At 32.5% G+C, this 25,920-nt stretch overlaps 1 protein-coding gene across 6 annotated transcripts in view; it reads right to left on the reverse strand.

Moving 5' to 3' along the window:
* The window catches only part of LOC132924951 (insulin gene enhancer protein ISL-2B-like), a 110,327-nt gene that overhangs the window by 36,344 nt on the left and 48,063 nt on the right, over positions 1-25,920 (reverse strand). For 4 of the 6 annotated variants that reach the window (XM_060989395.1, XM_060989420.1, XM_060989415.1 and 1 more), the window contains exon 2: positions 21,584-21,637. The exons of the other annotated variants lie outside the window; for them this stretch is intronic. The gene's annotated coding sequence lies outside the window, so the exon portion shown is untranslated. The remainder of the gene's footprint in view (positions 1-21,583; positions 21,638-25,920) is intronic. 6 annotated transcript variants of the gene reach the window in all.

The following is a 25,920-nucleotide window of genomic DNA, read 5'->3' on the forward strand; positions in this document are numbered from 1 at the left end:
CCACCGCCACTTTTTCCCCTATTACACACGAAGATCGTGTCCAAACAATGGGCCTCATTGTGTGTGCAACCTTAAAGCATTTAAATTGTTTTTTTCCCCGAACGGAATTCGGAACAAGCCAATCATGTGAGACGGTCACGTTTTAATCTGGTTTTTGTGTTCGTATATGTATGTAAACTGTAAAGTGTATGTACACATATTATATACATATTATTATAATATATTTTAATTTCCTTGAAATACATTTCTAACCCTACCGCTAGTGCGTTTCCCGTCCACCGATCGATGAAACGGAAAACCTCATTCCCAAAACCTATTAACCACATACAATGTACCTATGCTTTATGTACATAGTTATTATAAAATATGATATCGAAATCAAGAACAATTCTGGCCCGTCGTAGCGTATAATATTCATTTACCGATAGCGCTGGAACTCGTGTAATAATAATATTAATATTATTATTATAATACGTTTCGTATAATTATCACGACCACGAAGTAGGTACACACAAGCGTGTGCGAAGGACCAGCGATATTTTGTCGTCATTAATCACGTGGGCATTCAGCTATCCGAACAGACGAACAGTCCAATTAACTCGGTCGCCGGTTGAGAGACTTGGGTGCCGCCACCGTCGCCGCCGACGATGTATATCCGTATGTGTTCTTTCGTCTCGACCTCCTCTTCGATATTTCCAATTTATAACTACGTCATGCCACTATAGTACCTAATTACTTTTTAACTCTTTTTTTTTTCATTTACTAATCAGACGTTTGCGATATAACTCGTACGAGGATATGTATGAGTTATATATACATACGTTTGTTGAATACACGGTGAGTATCAGGTTTTGTTGTAACGTGTAATTGTCAAAAGCGTATACACAACGCAATGGTACGTTGCAGATACGCCATATATTAACCGTATTTAATTTACTATTTACGGTTTTTATTTGTTTAAAAACCTATATTCGGTCCGTTTTCAACACTAGTAGTCATGTAGGTCATTTATGACACGCGTAAATACAAACATCGTGCAGTATATGCTACGCGTCCGTCTTTTTATATCCGTTACCAATTTATTTATCCGCATACTGTAAACGAACCAGCTATTGTGGTAACCAGCTAATCGTTCACACTCGATGCGGTATAGGTATGATGAAAATTACCAAATGAAAGATGAGTGCACAGATAAATTGGTGTTCGTGAAATGTTTATAAAAAAAAACTAACCTTTTAAAGAATACGGGTTTCCGTTCAGTTAACAAATGTATTTAAAAGCATTAAGGTATAGTAATGACATTACCTGTAACATATGGCAATTTATGGAGAATTAATTAAAAAAAAAAAAAACATAATGTATAATACTTATCGTAGGAAAATATTATACACTTTAATATGAACCTCATTTCGAATTAATTATAAACGACCATGCTATAAATTGCGCGATACCTATCATATTCCGGTTAGATAAATTACACATATTGCATCGAATGGATATTAATATAAAAATATAAAATTATAAAATTAATTACTGTTGATATAAGCGACATTCAATGACTTATTTATGTAAACATTAAGTAGAAAAATAAACTTAACCATTTTGTTATGCCGATCGTTCTAAACGATATTGTCGAGAGCCGTGGGAATTTGCAAATCTGAAGTCGTGATGATATGGTAGTGATATCGAAGTTAGGTAAACCGTTGCGATCGTCGTGTTATAAGCCATTTTTAGAGCACACTTAAAATCGAGTTTTAGTCGCTGCTGTCGATTGTACGATCGACCGGTCATCAACAATTGACATTGCTGCAGTAAGCAATAATATCATATACTTATTGTCACCGCGGGGCAGATACACCGCAGTGTAGAGAATGCAACTGCACCAGTCGTTGTCACCGGTATGGTTTATAAACTGCCCAGATGTAGGTAGTACATGTTCTCCCGCGTCAGAACCAGTGAGACAGTTAGCTATATCCGCCTGACGAGCAGTAATAGTCGTCATCCCACGGACCTAGAAAACGACGTAAGTTTTTTTTCCAATTTTTTCTCTTTTTTTCTTTTGGTTTCTCACAATTTACACTGCTCCTCCCATTTTTATTATTGGTTGTTACTTATTTTTATTTTTTTTTATTCGTATAAGGCGTGTGCGGGGTTTAATTGTTGTTTTGTTCGCGTAAACCCGGTCATATCGTGTTCTCCACCGCTGTCTTATAGGGCGAGAAATACTATATTTTTTTTTCCAATTTTGCATCTATGATATATTTTTTCATTTTATATGGCACGCAACGAATTCTAATTCTTCGTATACGCATATATAGGTACGACATATTGTCGTAGGAAGTAGAGGCAACTCGTGTATATATAATATAATATGTGATGTGTGTACTTCTGTGTAATGCGTATGACCATGTGTATGTGTATAAGTGTGAGAGTGTGTGTGTGTGACTTGCGGGTTGCGTTTATACTTCCTTACGCGCACATGACGCGTTACATAAATCCCCAAGTACGGATTGTGCGCGTGACTTGAAATCTTGAACGTTAATGCAACTATATGCGGCTATGCGTAGTGTTATTGGCTTCGATCCAAAGGAAAAGAAGAAGAAAACCGAATACAATACCTATAATAACATTGATAAACCGACCGTGCGCGGATTTCTCGGTGAAAAAAAAAATTAATAATCACATTTTATATTCAACACATTGCATTGCAGTGTATTCGATTGTACGATCTATATGTACCAAATACTCTTGCAATCGTATATACACACCGTTTATATACACGCGTGTTGTGTATACATAATAATATAATATAATATTAATTATATTATATGTTTTTAAACACTAGACACTGTGTCACGTATATCGGCCTCCAAAGACCACTAAATGCACGGGTATAATTTTCAAAGAAATCGATCACAGCCACCTGTTGCGTTAATAATAATCCTACGCATTCATCTGACTAGCACAGCGTATACCTACTCGTATTTAACGCGTGCAAACCACACAAATACGTATTTCGTATTATAAATAAATCGAATAGTAGGTACCTGTATACTATAATATATCGTATACGAAATGATTACATGAATAATACGTGAATGCAACTACACACTGACACTGTGGCTAAGTTGACGACACACGTTTTGTTTACGACGTGATTGTGAAATACATTCAAATCCTAATAGAAATACTATACGTCATAATACTTGTGGATAATATATAGTCATATAGGTATACATAATTTCTAAGTATATTGTTTATACATGGGTAAGTATTTTAATTAATTCGGCCGTCACTAATCGAAAACATATAAAAACATAATATCAGATTCTTTAAATGGTCCATAAGTGTGTATATAATATACTCGTATATGTCTAATATGTTTTTATTTAATATGGCAAAATAGAGTTTCTTTAAAATTATAATTTATACAGTTTATGATCGGACGCGATTCAATATCGATATGTAGGTTAATAGATAATTACAATTTAAAATAGATTAATATATCTTTCACTTTAATTATTATTGTAACGAAAACTATACATAATATAATCTCTATATATAAATATATAATAGGTATGCACATATAATGGAGTATAGTAATAATAATGTAATAATAAGGAACACAAAATGGTTGTACTATCAACAAACTAATTTTGTTAATGATCTACAAACATAATAATTGTTTGAATAAGCAAAATTAATTGCTACCTAACCGAGGGGTTTAAAAAATTTTAAAAAAAACGTTTGTTCAAATCAACAAAGATTATATTGCTGATTCTGTACACAAAACGTAAAATGAGATTGCAATATTATTAACAAACTAATTTTGTTAATGAGGTGGTTTCGCCCATTTGCGAAAAAGTTTATATAAAGATTAGGTACAACTGGGTTTTCCTTTCAATCTGTTGTTATGATGATTAAATATATGCAGGTAAGAAATAACTACAGGGTTTCGATATTTCTGAATCAAGGTAAGGTATTAGTATTAAAAATTTATAATTTTTTATAAATCGTGTTTAAAGGTTTTAATATTACCTACATGGCTACATGTTTGTGAAAATAACTATTGGCATACGTACAAAAAATGATAAATTTTCACAAAATGACAAAACATAATATTATTTCATTAATTATGAAATGTATGAAATCCTAATTATTAATAAATTATATAATTATGTAATTATTAATACTTCATGAATTAGGCGCTATAACAACAATAACTGTTTAATACAATTAAAGTTGTAATATTAGATAAATGTTAAGCAGTTATTTATAATTGTAGTTGCAAAATGGTATAGTAGATGACAGCAATAATGTAATCTACTGAAAATAATTAGGTTTACTGATTAACATTCGGTATAAATAAGATGAAATGATTGCATTACTACGCGCGAAAGATACCCCCCAAAAAATTAAGCGTGCGTATCCACGAGTAGTAGCTGTAGTAGTAGTGTAATTTTGAATACATATTTTTATGGTCTTGGCATAGAAAAATATAGAATAAGTTTTATTTTATGGTTTTGGCAGGAATGTCCCGGAAAAAATACCATTGGTAAGGGAGCGGATAGTAGATTCACTAATATGCCAATCCATACTGTTAACAAATATTAAAACAATTCTCAGGGGAAGAAGTTGAGAGGTTAACACAGTAACACTACACATTCGTATAGACTGATTTTAATTTTAATGAATTTCCAATAATCTATAACACAGTTGACCTTTATATTTGTAGTTAATTTCTAACAACTTTGCAGTTATACGTCATTAAGTAATTCATAATCAACATCTTATAATCAAAATCATAAAATTAATTCCAAACTCTATTTAATTAAAACTGTACTGCGCGTCAAATTTTAATAAAGTTGTCTGAAAAAAAATTCTATAGTTTGGATTGTATTAGTTTTCTAGTTTCGAAGAAGAAAAATAGAGATGGAATAAAAAAAGGAATTCATTATTGATCAACAATAAAATAATATACGTAAGCTATAATTTATGGAAAAAAAGAATATTTTTACAGTCAAATTTTCACAGTACCTGTTATATTATGTATACAAACATATATTAAATTGTCAATTACGACGTTATTGAAAACAACCTAACAAACTTTTACTGAAAATAAACAAATTTTCACTACACACAGTTGGTTAAAACATCGCGATGAATTCAAATATTTGTTTTAATATAATATGTTTAAACTTATACACTTATAATTTGCAATTTGCAGTTTACTATAATACACAGATATAATATCAATATATTATATATGTAGGTAGAATATATGCATATTATACAAATAGTGCGAGTACTTAAATAAAAACTTAATTTTGCGTATCGGTCACATGCAAAACCGAAAAAAGGATAAGATAACTAAAGCTATTGAAATATTAATTTAATATTATATTACAATACAATTGTAGATGGTTGTAGAAAAGACTAAACACACTGCACCCATATACATTATACAGTATACTTGTTACAATAAGTGTATGTACACAACATTTTAGGTATAATTTATTATACATAGTCAGCTTTAAATAACCGTTTTAGATGAGAATCAATATTTATCTTTTTAAATCAACTATGGAATTTTTAATATCTATGAATATAACTGTATACTCATATAATCTACTAAGGACTATTTTCTAATACCAGTATTTATATAAAAGTTGAAAATATGTCTCTGATATATTGCGTAGAATTAATGATTAGTTTGTATAGTATTACGTGTGGAAAAAAAAAATTAAACGTTTCATCATCTATCTAATATATTATAATATTATATCAGGTATAATAGGTATATATATTGTATATTTTTTAGATATATTATGTTATATATTTATATATAAGGCTACAGATGATACTCGACGATGATTATGGAAATAATAAACACCGAATACTGCAATCTGGACAAGGGTATATAATAAATAATTAATATTAATATTAAATAGTTGTTATTTTATCGATTTATATTCGAATGATGGTTAGATACCTGCTACCATACAGTATAATATTATTATATTATACGCGAATTCCGAACCAAAAAATTATTGTAGGAGTTTCCGTGTACGTCACTACAATGCGACATTCGCACGTCGAATAGATTTGGTGCGTGAGAATGAATTTTTTTTAACGTCTGTTTTTTTATGCGTTATTATTATTTTATATTTTTATCGTCATCGTCGTTGCCCGCCCGTCGTTTATCGAATAAAAAATTGTCCAACCACCGCTGTGAGTCATCTCCGCCACCGAACGGGCAGTCCGCGCGGCGGCGATAAGAGCGCATCGGCGGAGAGTCACGTGCTCGACACACACACATATACACACACCCACGTATACGTGTATACGTACATATTATATACACACGCATGTACATACGGAGGCTAATTCGATTATGTGTACACAATGCGGTCCCCAAATTGCCGTACTCGAACGGCCGCCGCTCGCGAGCACAATGGGTCCGGAATTAAAAGCCCGACACGCACACCGCACTACTGCTGCTATTATACCGCGGTACCGGTACATAAAGTATTATAATATAATATAATAATATAACGGCCCGAACGAAATTTTATGTTTTCATTATTATCGTTATCATTTTATTAATCGCGTTTACACACTGCTGTTGGCTGCCCCGGTTGTTATAATATATATTATATTCGCCGGCGGAGACAAGTGACGTGAACTCGATTCAATCAGTCGTATGCAGCTCCTCTCGAAACTATAGCGCGCTCGAGGGTGGCTGGACAGGGGTGACGGCGAGTGTGGCAGGGTGGTTCCACCGCTGGAGAGCCTTTTAAAAACGTTATCTGATCAATGGGGTGCCGGGTGGCGGGGCGTTGGGTTCCGTGCCAAATTACCCTCATATTTATATAATAACGTGCATGTGTGTGTGTACGTGTTGTCGTCGTTTTGAAAACTTTTTTATTTTAAACCCGCTGCCCCGTTTTTGTGTTTGCCTGTATGAAATCGATTGAAATAACGCGGATTACGTGCCTATATAATTCGTGCGTGTGTCTGTATGCGCTTTTCGTATTATAATTAATAGTAACGATAATCTATTGGTATATATATAAATATATCATATAATTTATATTAACAACAGACACAAACCGATGGGGTATACACGCTCGAACGACGACCGGTGACTGACACCACCACTGATGCCGCCACAGCACCCTGACAACGACGTTCCGCGACCCTTCTGCAGTATACCAGCCGGATCGACCGACCAAATACCTCCACGCCGTTTGTTTACAACGATAATTACTACGACGCACGTGTGCGCGCGCGTCCATCCGGATGAATTAAAAAATATAATATTTATATCACGAAGTACGTGCGTATGACGTTTATTAAAATAATTTATTTAAACAATTGTGCACGTCACCACATTATATTAGCCGTACCTACTCAGAACAAATTTTCAGGAAGAGGGAGAGGAGTTATGAAATGTTATTAAAAAAAAAACTGTGTTAAATCTATGTTGGGTTACATAATATGAAAAAAAATTTGGGAATATTGAACCCTTACACCGCTCCCACTTTCCACACACAAACACACACACACACTCACATATGTTTGGCCAATAATAAGCGGATACTTGTATTATAATAATTGTACCATAAGGCTTTCTTTTAATTTCCAATGAATTAATGTGTGTATATATGCTAAATAATATATTAAGTAATCGTTAACGTTATACTGTACATATTATTCAAATTTAATACACAATGATAAACAACAACTACACAGATGTCATTTAGAATATTATTTAGTGTTTATATTTTGTCAACGATATTTAAATATTTGTTTGATAAATTATACGATATTATTATATATTATACAATAAACTATTTATACATGTTATCGAAATCTGTTTATTATCATTATTGATTTATGAATACAGCAATATTTCGTAACAAATATTTTCATTAAATTATACTGCTGAATGACTGAGTTGTTTTACATGGTAAAAAATCTCAAAAACCATAATATTATAAATTATGAAGAAGCATTTTTAATTAAATCCAATAAATAATGTAATTTTTTTCATAATCACTTAAGTCGACCAAGAAAACGAGATAGTATGTTTAAAAAAAATTACCCAAACGACTATTATAAAATAGTATTTATAAAATAAGTGTGTTCCGTTTGAATTTCTATTGTGGATTTGTATTATAAGTATATACATATATATATAATATATCTATACATATAAAGCCAATCCACAAAGATCCGCGAAAGTGCTTAGAGCTAAGTCTTGTAGTGGCTGCGTCGATGTTTTTTTCGGCACATTACCGCGATATTAGCTTTCAGACAAATTGAAATCTATCTAAAAAAAAAAAAACGTGCCATGCCGTCTCTGAATATTTCATGGATATCAATATACTTTATTGCGGCGACCGGCAGTAACTTAGGACGTCACTCTCGAAATAAGTTTCCATTGGACTACGTTTCTCTTCAGGTTCCACTCCCTCCCCGACCTCGTCCGACCATATAGCCCAATTCCACAACGAATGTCTTTAACGGCATTATTTAATAGCTTTTAGGTTTTTCGTATCGTGCGACGGAATGAGAGGAAAAAAGCCCCGACATTTTCTCATCCTCTCCGGTATATTAAAATTTTATAAATATCGGCGGATGTCTTTGAGGGAGAATAAAAATAAGTAAAATATGCAAACGGCCGACCGGCAATCTAATAATAATTATTCAAAAACAGGTTTTTATTAAAATTAATTTCGTTTAAATGAATGTCAATTTTAAATTTTAATCGACATATTCGTGGTAAGTCTATCAACTATTTGACTTTATATATTATAATGATTAACTGTTGTTTTATATAAAGAGACAACCAAGCAAGTATTTTATTAGATACTTTTATATTTCATTGTTTGCTTGTAAGAATTTCGTTAGCTCAGGTGTTCTGCAGTGGGGTGCAGTTGTTAAAATACATTTGATTTTACCACAAAGCATTCAAATATGACATTCCAATAGATCGACTTTTTAATACTAAATTAAGAAGTGTTTATTGGCTATTTAAAAAAAGTAATATGTTGGAGTATTAATATACACAATCTCATAATCAATTATTTACCAACCAAAACTCTATATACGAGTATAAGTATATTCTATTATGGTAAATATATTATATGTATGCTTTATATATACACTATATTATAAGTATGTATATTTAAATACGTTTAAAATGACGTTTTTTATTTTATTTATATACATAATCGTTTAGCTCACAGAAAAAAACTGTTTGTTTATACCACTTCAGTGTGATGCTATATTATACTTATATATTCTACATTATCTCGGCATGTGTTTTAAAGTAGATATTGATGAGAACAATGGCAACGTGACAAAATATTCATATAATAAAAAAAAATCTTTAACTTTTTATACAAAAAATAATTAATAAGCCATTAAAATAAAAAAGTATATAATATATTATTCTGTGAATATGAATTTATAGCCGTGGGATTAATAAAACAGTTATATATAATTCATTATACGTTAATAAGTACAATTAATTAGATGAACATTTTGAAGTTACAATATTTTAGGCTGAACCAGAATTTTAAACAATCTTCAGCACCGAGTTTTTATTCGAATTTAACTTAGACATCTATTTATCGACTGAATCGTAATTTTCGTTATTCAATTCCATCTAGACACGCTTGTCATATATTGTTTATTATACATATATCTATGAAATATAATCTAAAAATCAAAGAAAAATGCGGTGTAAAATCTTGTTACGGTTTATAATAACATTCGACAAGATATTTTTTATTCTTGCTACAAAGTGAAGTCGGCAATTTCAATAAACGTTTATAAATAAGAGAGTCCATTTATTTTTCTAGCACGCTAGTTATAAGAGATATATCACCTGACATAAAAAAGCATTGTTCATTTTTTTTAGATTACATTCATATAATATATAAAAATACAAATTTAAAACTAAATTAGAATAATACGTTCTTATTATACATTAAACATCAAATGCCAAAATGGAGTCGAAAATATTTCTTGGGGTATTTAACTCCTTCGCGAATACACAAAGAGCTACCTATATTATATTATAGTTTTGGAATATTAATTTGATTAGAGGGATTTTAGCTAGGTACTTATGCGAATATTGTATATATAAGACGTATTAATAACGCATGATATAACATATATAACTGGAAATCGTTTTTCCTGGCCGTATTATAAATTATAATACTGTTGAACTTATTTATTGTCTATACTTATAACAAAATAATTCTACAACAAGTAGGTCAAATATAATATGTATGAAGGTATGTTTAACACTAAAACGATTTTCTAAACCATAAATCATGTGTTTTCAAATTATATCGAAACCTATTGTTAGCTCATTAATGTACGTATTTTAATTTAATTTTTAACTTGCTATTAGTAAAAAAAAAATGTTAACTAGTTACGTACAGTCATACATTTTCAAGGGATGAAATGATCAGTAAAAAAGTAGCTGTTGTGAAGAAGGATGGGGGGTATGGTTAGCAACATACACATACTAATAGTACATACTACTCTGTATAATATACAAGGTGATTTTATTAAATAGAGGAAACTGGGTGTCTTAAGTGTTCCCGGTATTGTGGTAGGATGGATGGGTAGACGTACAGGAATATAGCAGTAGTGAGTTCTGACTGGTCTGAGGGTAGATTTAATTAACGTGGGAAGAGTGCTGAATCGGGAACGTAATGAATTTCCACGCAGTTTTCCGGAACCGGCTTCATTAGCGGAAAAGGCAGTCCGCGGATAATTCGAATGGCTTTAAACCCTCGACTCCGCCCGACTGCCCACCCGCATGCCACGAATCGTTACTATTAATTAAAAAAATCCGCTACAACAGTTCGGCATTTCAACACAAACTAATATATACGCACACACATAAAATACACATACACACATATATGTATATGTATATATATATATTATATATATATGTATTCCTAACTGCCACTATCCCCGTCTACGGTATATAGATGCGTTTATGTGTAATATATGATGTATATATTATGTACTATATAGGTGGTATGTAACATTCGAATATATTCATTTTCTTTCCGGTTATTGTTTGTTGTTCTCTCTACGTCACCCGTATTATATTAAAGCAATTTGCGTTGATGAAAATCGAAAACTGATTGGACCGTAATGACATCACGGTATACCTATTTAGAATTTATAAATGTATTTTAAAAGCAAAACCCTAGCCGGAAAAAATAATATCGTTTCAAAATAATTAAATAATAAAATGGACAATTTCGCTTTGACAAATTATAAAATTGGAAAGTACCTTTATTGGTCGTGGCGATTTCGGTTTTATTTTAACGGTTTACAACGTTTACGCGATTCAATTGATTTTTTTTAAAAGAAATAATTGATTTGTTTTGCAATATACGGTTTTTACAAAATTTACAATAATATCTTATCTATTTTTATATATTATAGTATTATATATATAAAATTAAAAATATTATAATATATAATATTACGGTTTTATTTTTTTAAATAAGCATTTAACATTTAAATATTATAAATATAAATATGATAATTAAATAATGATCAATAGTACAGCAGTATAAATTGAAAAATGTAATAATCTAGAATTACTATAATAAAATAAGTTTCATATATCCAATATTTTTCAATATTGTACACTGGTCTGACATACCTGTATTTCACTAAAATAAATTGATATCGTATTATAATATTACCCTAAACTTTTGTGTACATTATAAATGTACAACATTTATAGCAATATTCATGTAAGTTATTAACAATAGAATTTCGGAATTATTTATTTTTTCTGATCTATAAAACAAACTATAATATATTATATCGTTCGGATAACTAGACAATTTTCCTAAATAGTTATTCGATTTTGCATTTATAATAAAAACACAGTAGCTTCTATAACAAGGTATATCGATGATTTATGTCGGTGATACATATGTGTATAAATTGTATGATGCGTATAAATGTAATAATATATGCCATTGTCAGCCAATAAGTATTATTTTTCCTATCCAATATTATGTTCTGGAATAATAATAATAATAATATAATGTCGTTATTGTTATACCCATTGCGGCCGCCAATTTCAATAATTTCCACGAGGGTTGAAACATTGAGCAATAACCGGAACCTGGCAAAAGCTCTCTCCGTCCTATCACTCTTTCTCACTCACTCTTACTCCCACTCATACCGGTAGTAGCGGAAACAGCGGTGGTGGACCACGCGGGTCCGCAGGGGGTTCCGTTGACTTTATTATTAGAATTTCCGATGGGCTAGCCAGCCTGCCTGCTGCCTGCCAGAGAGGTCAGAGAGAGAGAGTTATATTACATATGCGGCGAAAAGGTCCAAATCGATATAACACCGGTGCAGCGGGTGCGGGCGGACGTCGAAACGACAACGACGGGCAGCGGGGTGAAAAAACCTCTTAGCAATATTGCGAAGAGATGTAGGAGTGTTTGATCGAAAACACCTTAAATAAGGGGGTTCACGGCGAGGAGTAGGTCATGAATGAGACGCGCGCGCGGAGGGGATGAGATGGTGTGACGGAGGGATAAAAAGGGGACGGAGTAGGATAGGGGGAGGAAAATCGTTTTCCGAATCTAATATATGAATGAAATGGGGAAGAAAAACCAATTTCGAGTATCGCCGCCGAAACCAATACCCGTCGGTCGGGTGTTATTTAATCGATAACTATCACACATGATACATGGGCTGCTTGCTCTGCTGCTGCTGCTCCTACTTTTTCCTTACACACATACACACGCATGCACACGCATATATATATATATAGCTGGCCCTCTGCGTACTCTGCCGTTAAATTGCCTTTGCGACAACGACGACGACGACGACTACTTCTACCGCCTTTCCTATATATGCGCCATTACTATTATTGTTATTATTATTACGACGCTCCTATCCCGATGGACACACACGGGCGAAATTTCGTTTTGCATAATATCCACCTCGAACGGTAGCAATCGATGTCAGTATTATAAATCATAATTCCGTTTTATTCTTGTACATATATAAATTCCCTTTGGAATTTCATCTTACGTTTTTCTTTTGTGCTCGTTTCCTCGAACACTTATACCGCCTTCTTATACCCACCCCATTTAAGTTCAAAAACGTCGACAAACCACATCGGTAACAATATATTACATTATAGTAACACGTATATTATGACTTACACATATTTATATACGATTGATTCGTGCGTTAGTTTCCATCGTTTACGGACACCCGTGTGACATCCGGCATCAAACCAAAATCCAATCGCCAATAGATTCGATTTACAAATAACAGCGATCCCGCCAAATTACACCTCGTGGTTTACTATCGAATATCAACCGCCATCGAGCGTATATATGAGTACCTACACTTGCACAATGGCGTGCAAATACCTACGTATAATATTATTACTCCACGAAGGTCGTTCGTCAAAACGATACAAAATAACACCAAAAGTATATTATAAGTACAAGTGGTACCTATGTACGGTTTAGGACTTCGTCTCCTACAAAATTTTTAGTTTTCTCCGCCTACAGAACTTTTAAACGATAGGTAGGTACCTATTATTATAACAAGCGGTACCATGTCATTGTTACATCGTATTCATCGGGTAACTTAAAAGACAATGGAAATACGTCTATACACGGGTAATGTTTACTCTCGCCGATAAGTAGTATACCTACTCATAACATTAATATAATATAATAAGACATACATAGTATCATTAATACGTTCCGGGCATTAATAATAACTCCGATTTCTTTAACACGCGTGTTTATTCAGACCCCGCGACCGTTGTTTGATTACACGTGGTTTATTTAACCGGTGGTTTGTACTATATAATTTATGTAATATTACTCGTATATTCCCGAGTCAGTGTTATTGGTCTTTACACTAAATACAATTGAACTTTGTTGTTTATTTAACTCGCGCCAGACAAATTGTATTATATTTTTTAACTTGTCTGGAGTGCTATTGTTGTATAATACGGTTGTTTTTGTTTGTTTTTTTTTTTGGCTCTCGCTACAGTGCGTAATTTATTTCGTAATTAAGTATAACATCCAAGATGTATGGGACCATTATAGTCACAAATATGGCACATTTCATTTTTTTTTTTATGTAATACCACTACGGCTTTTAAGTGAATAACAAAATAGTATTTTTTGATGAATTATTGACATAAATTACACTGTATACATATACTCTTATTTGTTGTATCTCGATTGTAAAATAAACACTATTACCAAAATACGATTCAATATTTGTCGAAATACTTTATCACTCGATTTATATTTAAATGTAAATTAGGTTAATTAAGGAAAGTTGTCAAGGTAATGATCTAAATAACTCTACCAAATCATTATTACACCGTGTTCTTTATCGTACCTCATTAGTCATTACTTAGTTATAAAACATGTGATATGACAACGCCATTTCCTGTCATTATTTGTATTTCTTTTAAAAACATCATATTTTTTTTAAATTGTAATTAATCATAGCAAATAAAAATAAAAATACTTATTTTTAACGGTTTTAAAAAATTTAAAACAGCTATATTTTTTCTAAGCACTACGCAGCTTACCAATTATGTGTTAAAAATACGTCTAAACAAAGAAACGCTCTAAAAGTTATGCAATCGACAACTGTACATAAAAAAAAATGGAACTCAGATTATATATGTTGTCGCTAAGCTTTATCATAGTATATAAAAATTCAACCTATAATTTACTTGTTTATGTAGTTAATATCTGTTTGAATTCGAAATATATAATAGTATATATGTGTGATCGAATAATATTTGAATCGTATAAGTTGTTACAAATAGTTGTTGACTTATAGTGTATGTAGATACCTAAGCTGTCTTGTATACTCGTGTGTTGTACATAACAATATTTTTGTGACTTTTCTTACCTATATTATATAATATATATATATACATCGTATTGTCGTGTTGTTTGTGTATATATATTTATGTTATACATGTGTAGTGCCACTTCGGGAATAGTAGTGAAATTAAATTTGATGATATTGATAATGGTAAAAACGAATTCGAGCGTAGACGTATATTTTATTTTATTTAAAATCATCGATGCCGGGATAGGCGATTTTTCAGTTCCTGTAACGCGTAAGGAGACTGGTGGAATAATCGTTTACGTCGAATGATCTGAAATATTTACATGTATCTTTCGCATGGGAAAGAAAGGATAATAAAAAAAACAAATAGATTTCCCTAGTGTGCTGTGTTTCCGTAGACAGTACAAAGAGCAATGGATTAAATCACAAAATGAGTGCAAATAAATATCACGGGTTTTTTCTTTCTATCCTGAATGCATTATATCGTTATTGTCCTATGTATTGTAGCGAATGTTTGTTCTCACGCATCGGTAAAATAATAATAATAAAACGTTTTAATGATTTATTTTTATATACATATGCACATACTGCAGAGCACTTAAATCGTATGCAAATCATGAATAGTAAAGGCCATAGTACGTCAGTACCCTTTAAATTACAACCCCTTCGAGGTATTATTATCATAACAAAATCCTTTTTGATTGAGGGTTTGTTATGACACGGGTCGTTGGCGTCATTAAAAACTCGAAATGGTAATGACGACGCTTTTGATACACCGCTCTTCCCCCAGCATGACACAAATATCGTTTTCTAATTCCATAATATAATATACCACCTGATGACTGTAGCAGGGAAACACAAAGATCAGAATCTTAATCGTATCAAATATGTACATTTAGAATTCGATTCGAAATATCGAACAGCAATAATTTAATTTTATATACCTATATTAAAGTCAAATTTATTACAATAATATAATATTTATCGAAAAAACGCTTTATATCACTGCATTCTTTTTACCAGACATATTAAAATCAAACATTTATCATGTTTGTGAAATATTTTAATTACTTCATTAGAATTAAAGACTAGTCAATATACCTAGTTATGAACAGAGTGAAGATTTTAGACGATCGTAGTATCTACTCACATATTAAATTATTATACATATACACGCAATTTAAACGAATTATAATATTACAAAACATAACATATACATTAGAGCAGTAAAGTCGAGGGATTTCTACATGTATCTAATTTCTGTGTTTTCGTCATAAGCGACCGTCATTGTAAGTGTGCGAGTGTGCGTGTGTGCGTACTCACGTACGATGTTGGCAAAGAGGAAACGTGACCGGACGGGTTGTAGAGGGGATGGCGCGCATTAACTTTTCACGAATGTAGCAGCCGAGCGTACTATACTCTCTTTGCAACCGAGGAAGGTTGGTGGTGGGAGCGGTACCCGAATCCCTTATTGTAGTCAATTAAGGGAACGGTTTTTATTATTAATCGAACGGTTTGTCACTTAGTCCTCCCCGCGTATGCCAGTGAGTGAGTTTGCCACCGCGGAGCAACATCCACTCTCCTTCTAACCATATATATTATACGTATATATATATATATATATATGGGTGTGCGAGTGTGTACTCTTTCTTCGGGTCTCGTCTCTCCTCTAAAACGTGTAAGCGGATAGGATTTAGACAGAAGTATACGAGCTCGGCGTTATAATGGACCCGAGGATCGGGTGGGACAAGCGGCGTGCGGGAGATGAGTGAAAAACCAGAGAGCTCCATTAGAGCCCATTAATGGGTTTTGAGTGGTGACTACGGCGGCGGCAGACCCGGAGAGTGGTTCTTCTATACCGCGACCCGCCCGATCACGGTTACCGCGGGGTTATATCGATAAGGGACGCGCGCGCGGCATCCACTACTGCCACCGTTGCCCCCACCGACCGTTGCCACAATATATATATACAGTATATACACCGTCAACACGAGACGGGAGTGCGCGTGGATGGCTTTAAAGTTGTGCGACGAGTGCACCCTCCCCCTCTCTTTTTCGCTGCCGATCCCGACTGGCAACACCCACGCGTAATGGATGAGAAAACTTATAAAGGAAAGTGCGTATATATGGTATACACCCTAAGTGTGTACATATACCTGGACGACTTCGGACGGTGCAGGTGGGGTAGGCAGTGGGTAGAGTGGTGCTGGTATAGGTCGCGCGACGAGAGGAGTTGCGATTGCAACTTATAGACGGAGGCACGCGCTCGCCTTCGGGATTTTAAAGTTCGACGCCGCGGGCTCCTTTTATACATACATAGGTATCCCCGTCACAGCACTCTAATAATATTTTGGCCCCACAATATCGGTCACCAGTCTGACATCGCGAGGCTTGCTTTAAAAAAAATGTATATCGACCATTATTATTACCTCTTTCTAAACGGTCTACATGTAGATTACATAGCTACAGCAGCGGACTGAAGTGGCTATTATACATACTATATGGATTATAATCACCTCACTGTTATAGGATTTCTGTTTTCTTTTTCTCAAAAAACACACATTTACATTATTATATAGGTGCGATTGAGTTTTATTAACCGTTCATTGTAAGAACAAAGAGACGAATTTTTTAATTATATCAATTTATAATTTCTAGGTATATAATTTATACATAAGATAATCAATTATATTATTGAGAATGGTAAATTTTGGCAAACGAGTTATTATTTTCCAAATACCAAGTAAAAATATTTTAATGCAAATTTTTTTCTTTAAGAAATATAATTAAAACCGATGCGTACAAATAATAAATATTATTTATTCAACGAAGTCATAATTTAATAAAATTTTAAAAAATCTAGTTAATAATTTATAATACAAGTAATTTATTTATAATATTTGTAATATTTCTACAAATATCGTGAAAGATTTTATTATATATTTATATTCACCCCCATCTGAAAAGATTATTTATAATCCCTATATCACATAAATATGGAGGGTCGACTGGGCCGACTTATAATCGTGTTATCAAAAACGTCCAACATCATAAACTGGTATCCGTTAAAGTCAATTACGGAATAAATTTCATTTGTTTCACTTTTAAAAGAGTGAGATTTCAGCCACCTGGTGCTACAGCGTAGTACAATATATTATATGAAATATACATATATAATGGTACATTAAAATTATATTCAGCGAGAAATATTGAAAAAATGCAATATCCACGTCAGTCGTCTAAAAGTAAGTACAGTATTTATCGATCAATATTCTAACACTGCTGCTGAATTTCCTTTTGCCGATGATGAAAAGTAGAAAATAAAAGTTTGTGTGTCGTAGTCGAGAAATGTAAAAAACTTATAGGCACATTAAAACGGTCGGGTGTCATAATTCTCACGATAAACAGAAATTGAATAGAAAAGGATTTTTATCGGGAGGCTTTGTTTCTTATAATATAATATTATGTGTATATAAATATATAAATTATAATTGAAGATCATAGCTATCTAGCTATCTCTGGGCGGTTTACTGACGATACTAAACGAAAACAATATCAAAAGCTCTTTTACTACGGCCAGATTTTTAGTAGCGCAAAGCTGCAAGACCTAACTAATTACGACAGCACTCAGGCGGCGGCGAGTAGATCCGGATTTACGATCCGGCGTAAATTCCCTGGCTCCTCGTAATTGCGGTTGCTTCGGTAACGAGCGGGTAAATGGACGTCGTTTTAATTGCTAGACTTTTGCGTGCTCGTGGTGATATACACGATGGCTGCTGGGTCGGGTTGGACGGTCATCATTGTCAGCACAGGCGGCGGCGGCAATCGAGGCGAATTAACCGAAACTAAAACGAATTCCGATTAAAACAGCACACAGCGGCAATGATATTATACCACATACCATTCCAAACATGGATTTAATATACGAAGGTACCTACTATTTTTATACTATAAAAATATGCAGCAAGTATAACAATTAACAATATGGTGCAAAATATATAGGCAACTTTACAATGCTAATCTTCGAAATATATTTAATACACTATAATACTATATATGTAATATTATACGCAGATTCATATATAATTATCGGCCTTATTAGTGGTGAGAGCAAAAATGATTATTACGAGTAAACTTGGACTCTGAACTATGTATAAAAAAAAAAAAATTGCCAAAGCCTACTCAGTACTCTTATCTTTTTAAAACAAACAATATTACACGTAGTAATATATTGGTCATTTTTGATGACCAGAAGGTAGTGACCGAAAAGGATCTCTCATTATCTATATATAGTAAGGTGCGGTCCTACAGCCGCCCACGAGATCAAACTTAATTAACGTCAAAAGTAATCGACTCGCCAAAATATACGGGCTGAGTGGAGAGGGCGGTGGTGCGGGGACGTTTTAATTAATCAAGGAAACTTTTTAGAAATCCCCTGCCGAGGCGACGGCAGCGGAAACGGAACGTTTTGACGGTTTGACGGTGCGTATTCGCGCGGTGCATTGTTCACGCCAACCGGTGTACATATTAAATTAATCCCATTAGGTATTAATTTTCATTATTACACGAGCAAGTGCGTGCGTGCAGCGTCCCTTTGACAGAAACTTCTCCACCCTCACCCACAGCCGACACATATATACATATAATATATACTTGGCACACACACACACACACACACATACAAATTCTGGGTATATATATATAAATATATACATATATATCATACCGACCGAAGGGCGAACGGCACGACGAGCTAAAGAGGGACGAACACAAAATTGGTTTCTACGTTGCATAATTGCGTAAACCGTATTTTCAGAAAACCTCTACCTCCCCACACATCGCTTCGCACACCCGTTATTTAATAATAATAATATGTGTGGCTGCTCTAATTACATTTGACGACGAGAACAACAACATCCGGGAATTCCGTGCGGACGAGGCGGCGTTACACATGTGCGCCACGTCACCACGGCAGTGAAAAGCACACACACACACACACACACCCACACACACACACACACACACACACAAACACACACACACAGACACACACATACACGGCTATATTAGATTATTCTATTATATACCTACGATAAAACAATATAATGTAATAATAGTTCGATTTCCGGGTGGCGGTGGAGGAAGTCTTGTACTTTTTTATTATAATTTCAGTGCACTCGGCCTATGCCGTTATTAATCGGAATACGAATGCATTACATCTATTTATAGAGACATGATTCAATGTCTATCGATCGCGTGCCTTCGTGAAAAAATCTATAGCAGAATTTCCCACCCCCCTTTTTTTCCACCGGTATACTATGATTTCCACGGGTAAATTATTCGTTTTTTTTGTGTTATAATAATAATAATAATTTATAATGATAACTTAACGCATAAAATATATATAGGTACGTATCGGTTTTAATACCTTCCTAAACGTAATTATTTCTTATTTGAGAGTAATAACGCGTACAATTATAATGCAGCTAATACATACATATAATATATAACTGTATAGTAATATATACCTATACATTTTTTATATACTCTTTTATGAGTTTATTGAATAATTTAAATATAAAGAACAATTAAAATAAAACTTCGATGTAAAAAAAAAATGAATCTGATCATTGAGTTAATAATACGAAATAATGATCAATATCGACATAATATATTGTTCCGAATGAAAACAAAATCCAATTAATAAAAGTATCGTAAATAATTTATGTTTTAATTTTTAATTGACCTGGTTTTGTTTGTTTGTTGTAATTTTTCATTTCATTAAGTACGATTACTGAGATAATAAGTTTTCTAATAAATTTCTTAATTACTTCTTTGAGTTATTTCGAGAACGTTTTCTTTTCTCAACTAAATGTCAATTTTTAAGATTTACGCTTGAAGTCATTCTGTTATGTTCTTTTATACCCAATTATTATCATCCTCATATTTAGTAAAAATAGTTAAAATTTAAGAATATAAATATTTGATAATTATCTACATAATATGTAATTTATATTAAACGAATTTATCTCGTTTGAATGCTATCAATGGATCGATATCATTCGTCTTCATAGAGATGAGAAATTTAAACACATATAGATTGAATATACATAACGTGTCTTTAACAATAATTGGTTCACTAATTTTACATTTACGACAAACCTATCATTTGAAATGTCTTAAATAAATAATCTGTTTATTGTATAAAATATGTATTTTATGTAAGAGACAAGCGTATGCATACGCGTATCGCTCGTATGTAAATGTATAAGCGGCTGCTTATCGTTTGAACATAATGTAATGAAATTGTTATATCTTACATTTTCACGAGTATTTGGATCATAAAATAATTTAATAACTTTAGCTGTTTAAATATTTAAACTATATAATTGTACCATTATAAACGTATACAATCGAAACACATTTATTTATAATATTATATGTGTATAAAAAATACCATGGCATATAAGTTGGCATCAAAGCTATTTCGAGTGTTTAAAAATATGTACTTTCTATAAACCTTTCTATCTCTTACACCATGTATTATTAATATTAATCCTATATTATATGAATCACATTTAACATCCGTAAGAATAATACGATTGCAATTATTAATTAAAATATAAGATTATTTTATAATTTCAATGTAGTTAAGTAATTTACTCACCTAGTCATTTATAACTGCAACAATTTCTTTTCAAGTTCTTTATACTGCAGATGTCTGAAAAAAGATTTTTTTTATTTAACAACTACAATCATTTGTCGTATAATTTCTAAGCACATTGTAAAGACCAAAATATATTCCAAAAAAAAAAAAAATCATTTATAAAAATAGGTACTGTCATATAAAATATATATTAGCTATAATGCTATAATATACGAGTATATTATATATACTGTAGGCGTATGACAATTAGAAAAAATACAGCAACAATTTTTATGTGAATTATCCTGCAAATTAATGATTTCTACGTATAGTACTATGTTAATAAAAATTACACACTAATAATATATTATAATAAAATAATAGGAATTGCTATATCGGGACTAGAAGATAATAATTGCGTTTTTTGATATCATATAATATTGCAATAGTTGTCCCGATATCACACGTTTTGGTTCCGCGTTTTGGTTATGGGCGACATCAATTTATTGTTATTTTAAAAATTGATTTATCGTATGTGTATATATATAAATATGTTAAAAAATACCACATCAGAAAGTGCATAGTTTATTCCGTAATGTATTAATATTTTAACTTATAGTTTGTCTCAAACTAACTTTCTTTAGTCGGTCAGGTTACCTGATGATTTACAGGCTATATATGTCTAGATCAATCGCAAAATGTCTGTTATGTCGTCATATACTTTTTATGGTAATAAATATTATTATAAGTACGAGACAGCAGCTCAATTTAAGAAGGACGGTTTTCGATTATTCGTGTTTTTTTGGAGACATAATTTAATCATGCGTATACTGCAATACTGCAGTCAGTAGTAAACTCGGACTATAGAGTTGTCTAGAGTTTATATAGTATGTATTATAATACACGAAGACAACAACAGAAAACAAGTATTAATCCAAATCCTAACTGTGCCTGCAGCCATAATCAATTGCTCATCATCGTACTTAATTGAAACTAATATAAAAATACTGTTGCAAAGTTAGCAATGTTATCTCTTCACTCCAGAGTGAACGCTTTCAACTTTTACTCTAACGAAAACATATTATATTTTTTATAGAATCGACTGATGTGTAAGAAATAATACTGGATAGGCCATGGAGGGAAACATCAATATAAAGTGTTTAGTGGAGTAGATAATATGTCATCGGAGTATTTGTTCAAAACTCTCCCAGAAGAATGCATCAGTGGAACGGAGCAAGTTAAAAAAAGTTCCTAATCAATAACTTTTATTAACGTTATTATTATTTTTATCTATTTTTTTTTTATGTAGTCACAAAACATATTATAGTATTTGTTGAACTTTATTTGTGTCCTTATGATTGCTAATTACTCGAACAAGCAACCACCACCCCTCGAGTAAAAAAAACTGATACAGACGAAAAAAAATATATAATCGAGTGACCTATTGTAACGTAGCATAAAAAAATATAACAATAATAGTCCAGGAGGTATTTATATATAAAGCATATTATATTATATTATTGTAGTGCTGTTGGTGTAGGAGATTACGTGCGGACGGGAGACGAGAACGTAATCCAGAGGCAGTTATGTGACGTTTACAGTAAGGGACGGATTATTCGAACAGGTTTATATAATATTGTATTATATTATTAATTATACAGAATTATGATATAGGATCCAGTGTTAAACTGCTTTTTTGAATGCTCAGGTTTTTTCTCTTATCCCGACATACTTCGCCGCGTCAAATTTCATTTTTTTTGTTATTTATTACGGAAAAGCCCGAGGCATTGAAATAGATCCGTTTTTGTTTATTGGCCTGTATTTTACTGTCGATTTACATAATATACCATGTTTCTATATATATATATTAAAACAAGATGCCTACGCATACGAGGTACATACGGACGTCAAACCGATGGAACGCGCATACAAAGGTAATTATCGAATAAAATATATATCGTACTCCCGCCGAGACCATCTAGCCACTAAATCGGACGACTGATGTATGCATAGCAGGTGGGTTGTCGGACGAAAAAAAAATAAAGAAAACGTTTCAATAAAAATTAATATTATCTTGCGTTTTTATTTTATTTTTAGTGACTGATTATTGAAAATTATGATAGTTCCGATTCACACTCGAACACAGACCGACACGTTTATGCACTACTTGTTATAATATTCCATATAACTACTCGATATTATAATATTTCATTCGTACGAGTATAACCATCGAATTTACAACCATCTCGGATCGAACAATCGCCAGAGTTCAATAGAATCCGATATATTATATTTATTAAATACCGAGTGAATGGCATGGCGGTCGAGTGCTGCAGTTGAGTAGGTATCTTTGAAACATCGTCTGCATATCGCGGCTATATACGTGAATTGCAGTACAAGTGATCACGCGCGTAATTACGTTATGTTTACATATAATAAAATATGTTTAAACTTTGCCAAGAATCGGATATATAAGTCGAGGAATAAAATTAAATTTACCGACAGAACGCTTTGTACTGCAATGTATTATAAATGAAATCATAGCACAAGAGTGGTATATATATATATATATATATCGAGTATCGACATATCGTTTGTATATATCATTATGTTTAAATGTTTTATGCTACGAAAGTAAAAACATTAAAATCTTTTTTATCAGTGAGTATAAGTGGTGGTGCGCAAGTAGGTGGGCGGGGAAGAGGACCACCCGAGAGAAATAAAAACGACGATCTCGACGCGGCTCGCCACTTCAATTTGTTCGCACAGATGTCATTCCAAACTAATTATACGCACTGCAGGAAATAATATTATGTTCAACCACGCCTCGGCGAATTAGCGCGTGCGAACCACATAAGTGGCGGTTTAATCATTTCTATACCGCACGTCGTTGTCTGCCCATTACGCTAAAATTAGGGAACGCGTGAAGTACCGAAAAATAGTCAAATCGAATTTTCATCATATAAAGTGTTTTGCGATTTTAAATCTAACACGCGAGTGTTGCTATGGCCCTATGGCTATTATAGTATAGGTGACATGCGGGGTGTGATTGTTTATTTATATGTTATTTTTGCCAGTCGCAAAATGAATATTGTCTACACTCTACGACGATCTCATAATAACTATACGTTATTAGGTCCCTTATTTATATATTATAAAATTTGACACATTCACCAATAATACGACCGGTTTTTCTATTGATACTATTATTGTTGTATCATATTCCACACGTTATAACCCTCCCCTATTTATAATTATTGCACGGGGATATTTTGGATCGCATTCTGGCGAGTGAATTTCTATATTATTATATTACAATGTGGTGTAACTATTGGGGGGCAACAAAAACTGACGCCTAAACACTAAACTCTCAATAATATAGTGTTTAAATTCTCAATGAAATACTTTTTGTTTTTGTTTTGTACACTCGTCAATGTCTAATCTTCGTTCTTAATAAAAAATGTTTAAGTTACATAACAAACTGATCGTATATAATAATAGTGATTTCTTTTAAATATTTTTAAGTTTTGTGTATATAACATACTACATACATTAGATGAACCCACCTGCAGCATTTCTATAATGCGCTTGGGGCTGAGGGCGAAAAATAAATACTGTAGAAAAGGGACACGCGTAAATTATCCAGATAGACGACGAGCATCTTTAGAGCAAATATTTGGCACCTCGTGTTTGTGTTGAGTGTTAATGGATAGTGATGGAATGTGTTGGTCAGCATCTATATATATATATATATATATATATATATTATGTATTAAGTACATATATAAATATCTAAGAGTTGACGGAGAGTTTTTTTCTTTCAGAAAAAAATACACCATAGACGGATAAAGAGACTCCGGATACCAGTAATGGCAAAACCATTAAAGTCACTCTCGCCTCTATGTATAATATCTAGATGTATATAAAACATGTGCGCCTTGTACAAATAATATATAGTATTATATTTCGTAAGAGATCGAAGCGATCTCGTTGTTATAAATGTATTATTAAAATTTATAACATGAAGTATATTATATAATAGTATTTATAATGGATAGTAGGGTAGTTCCAATGATGATGATATGAATATGTGTATTTTAGTCGTGATGATAAAAATTAAGAAACGATAGTGTACCTATAAAACAGATCTTCTGCCGAAGAAACAAATTTAAGAAATAACCGCAATTTTTTCTAATGACAAAAATTATAATTTCTTTGCTATACCTAAGCAAGTATAATCCATGTATGTACCTATAAATACCTATAAAATATATATACCTATACAGATTTAATATGCTTAAATTATAAAAAAAACAAAGATCAAGTATTTAGGGTATAGTTCTCGCGCGCACCATATA

This window comes from Rhopalosiphum padi, chromosome 1 (genome assembly GCF_020882245.1).
Source record: "Rhopalosiphum padi isolate XX-2018 chromosome 1, ASM2088224v1, whole genome shotgun sequence".
NCBI lineage: Eukaryota > Metazoa > Arthropoda > Insecta > Hemiptera > Aphididae > Rhopalosiphum > Rhopalosiphum padi.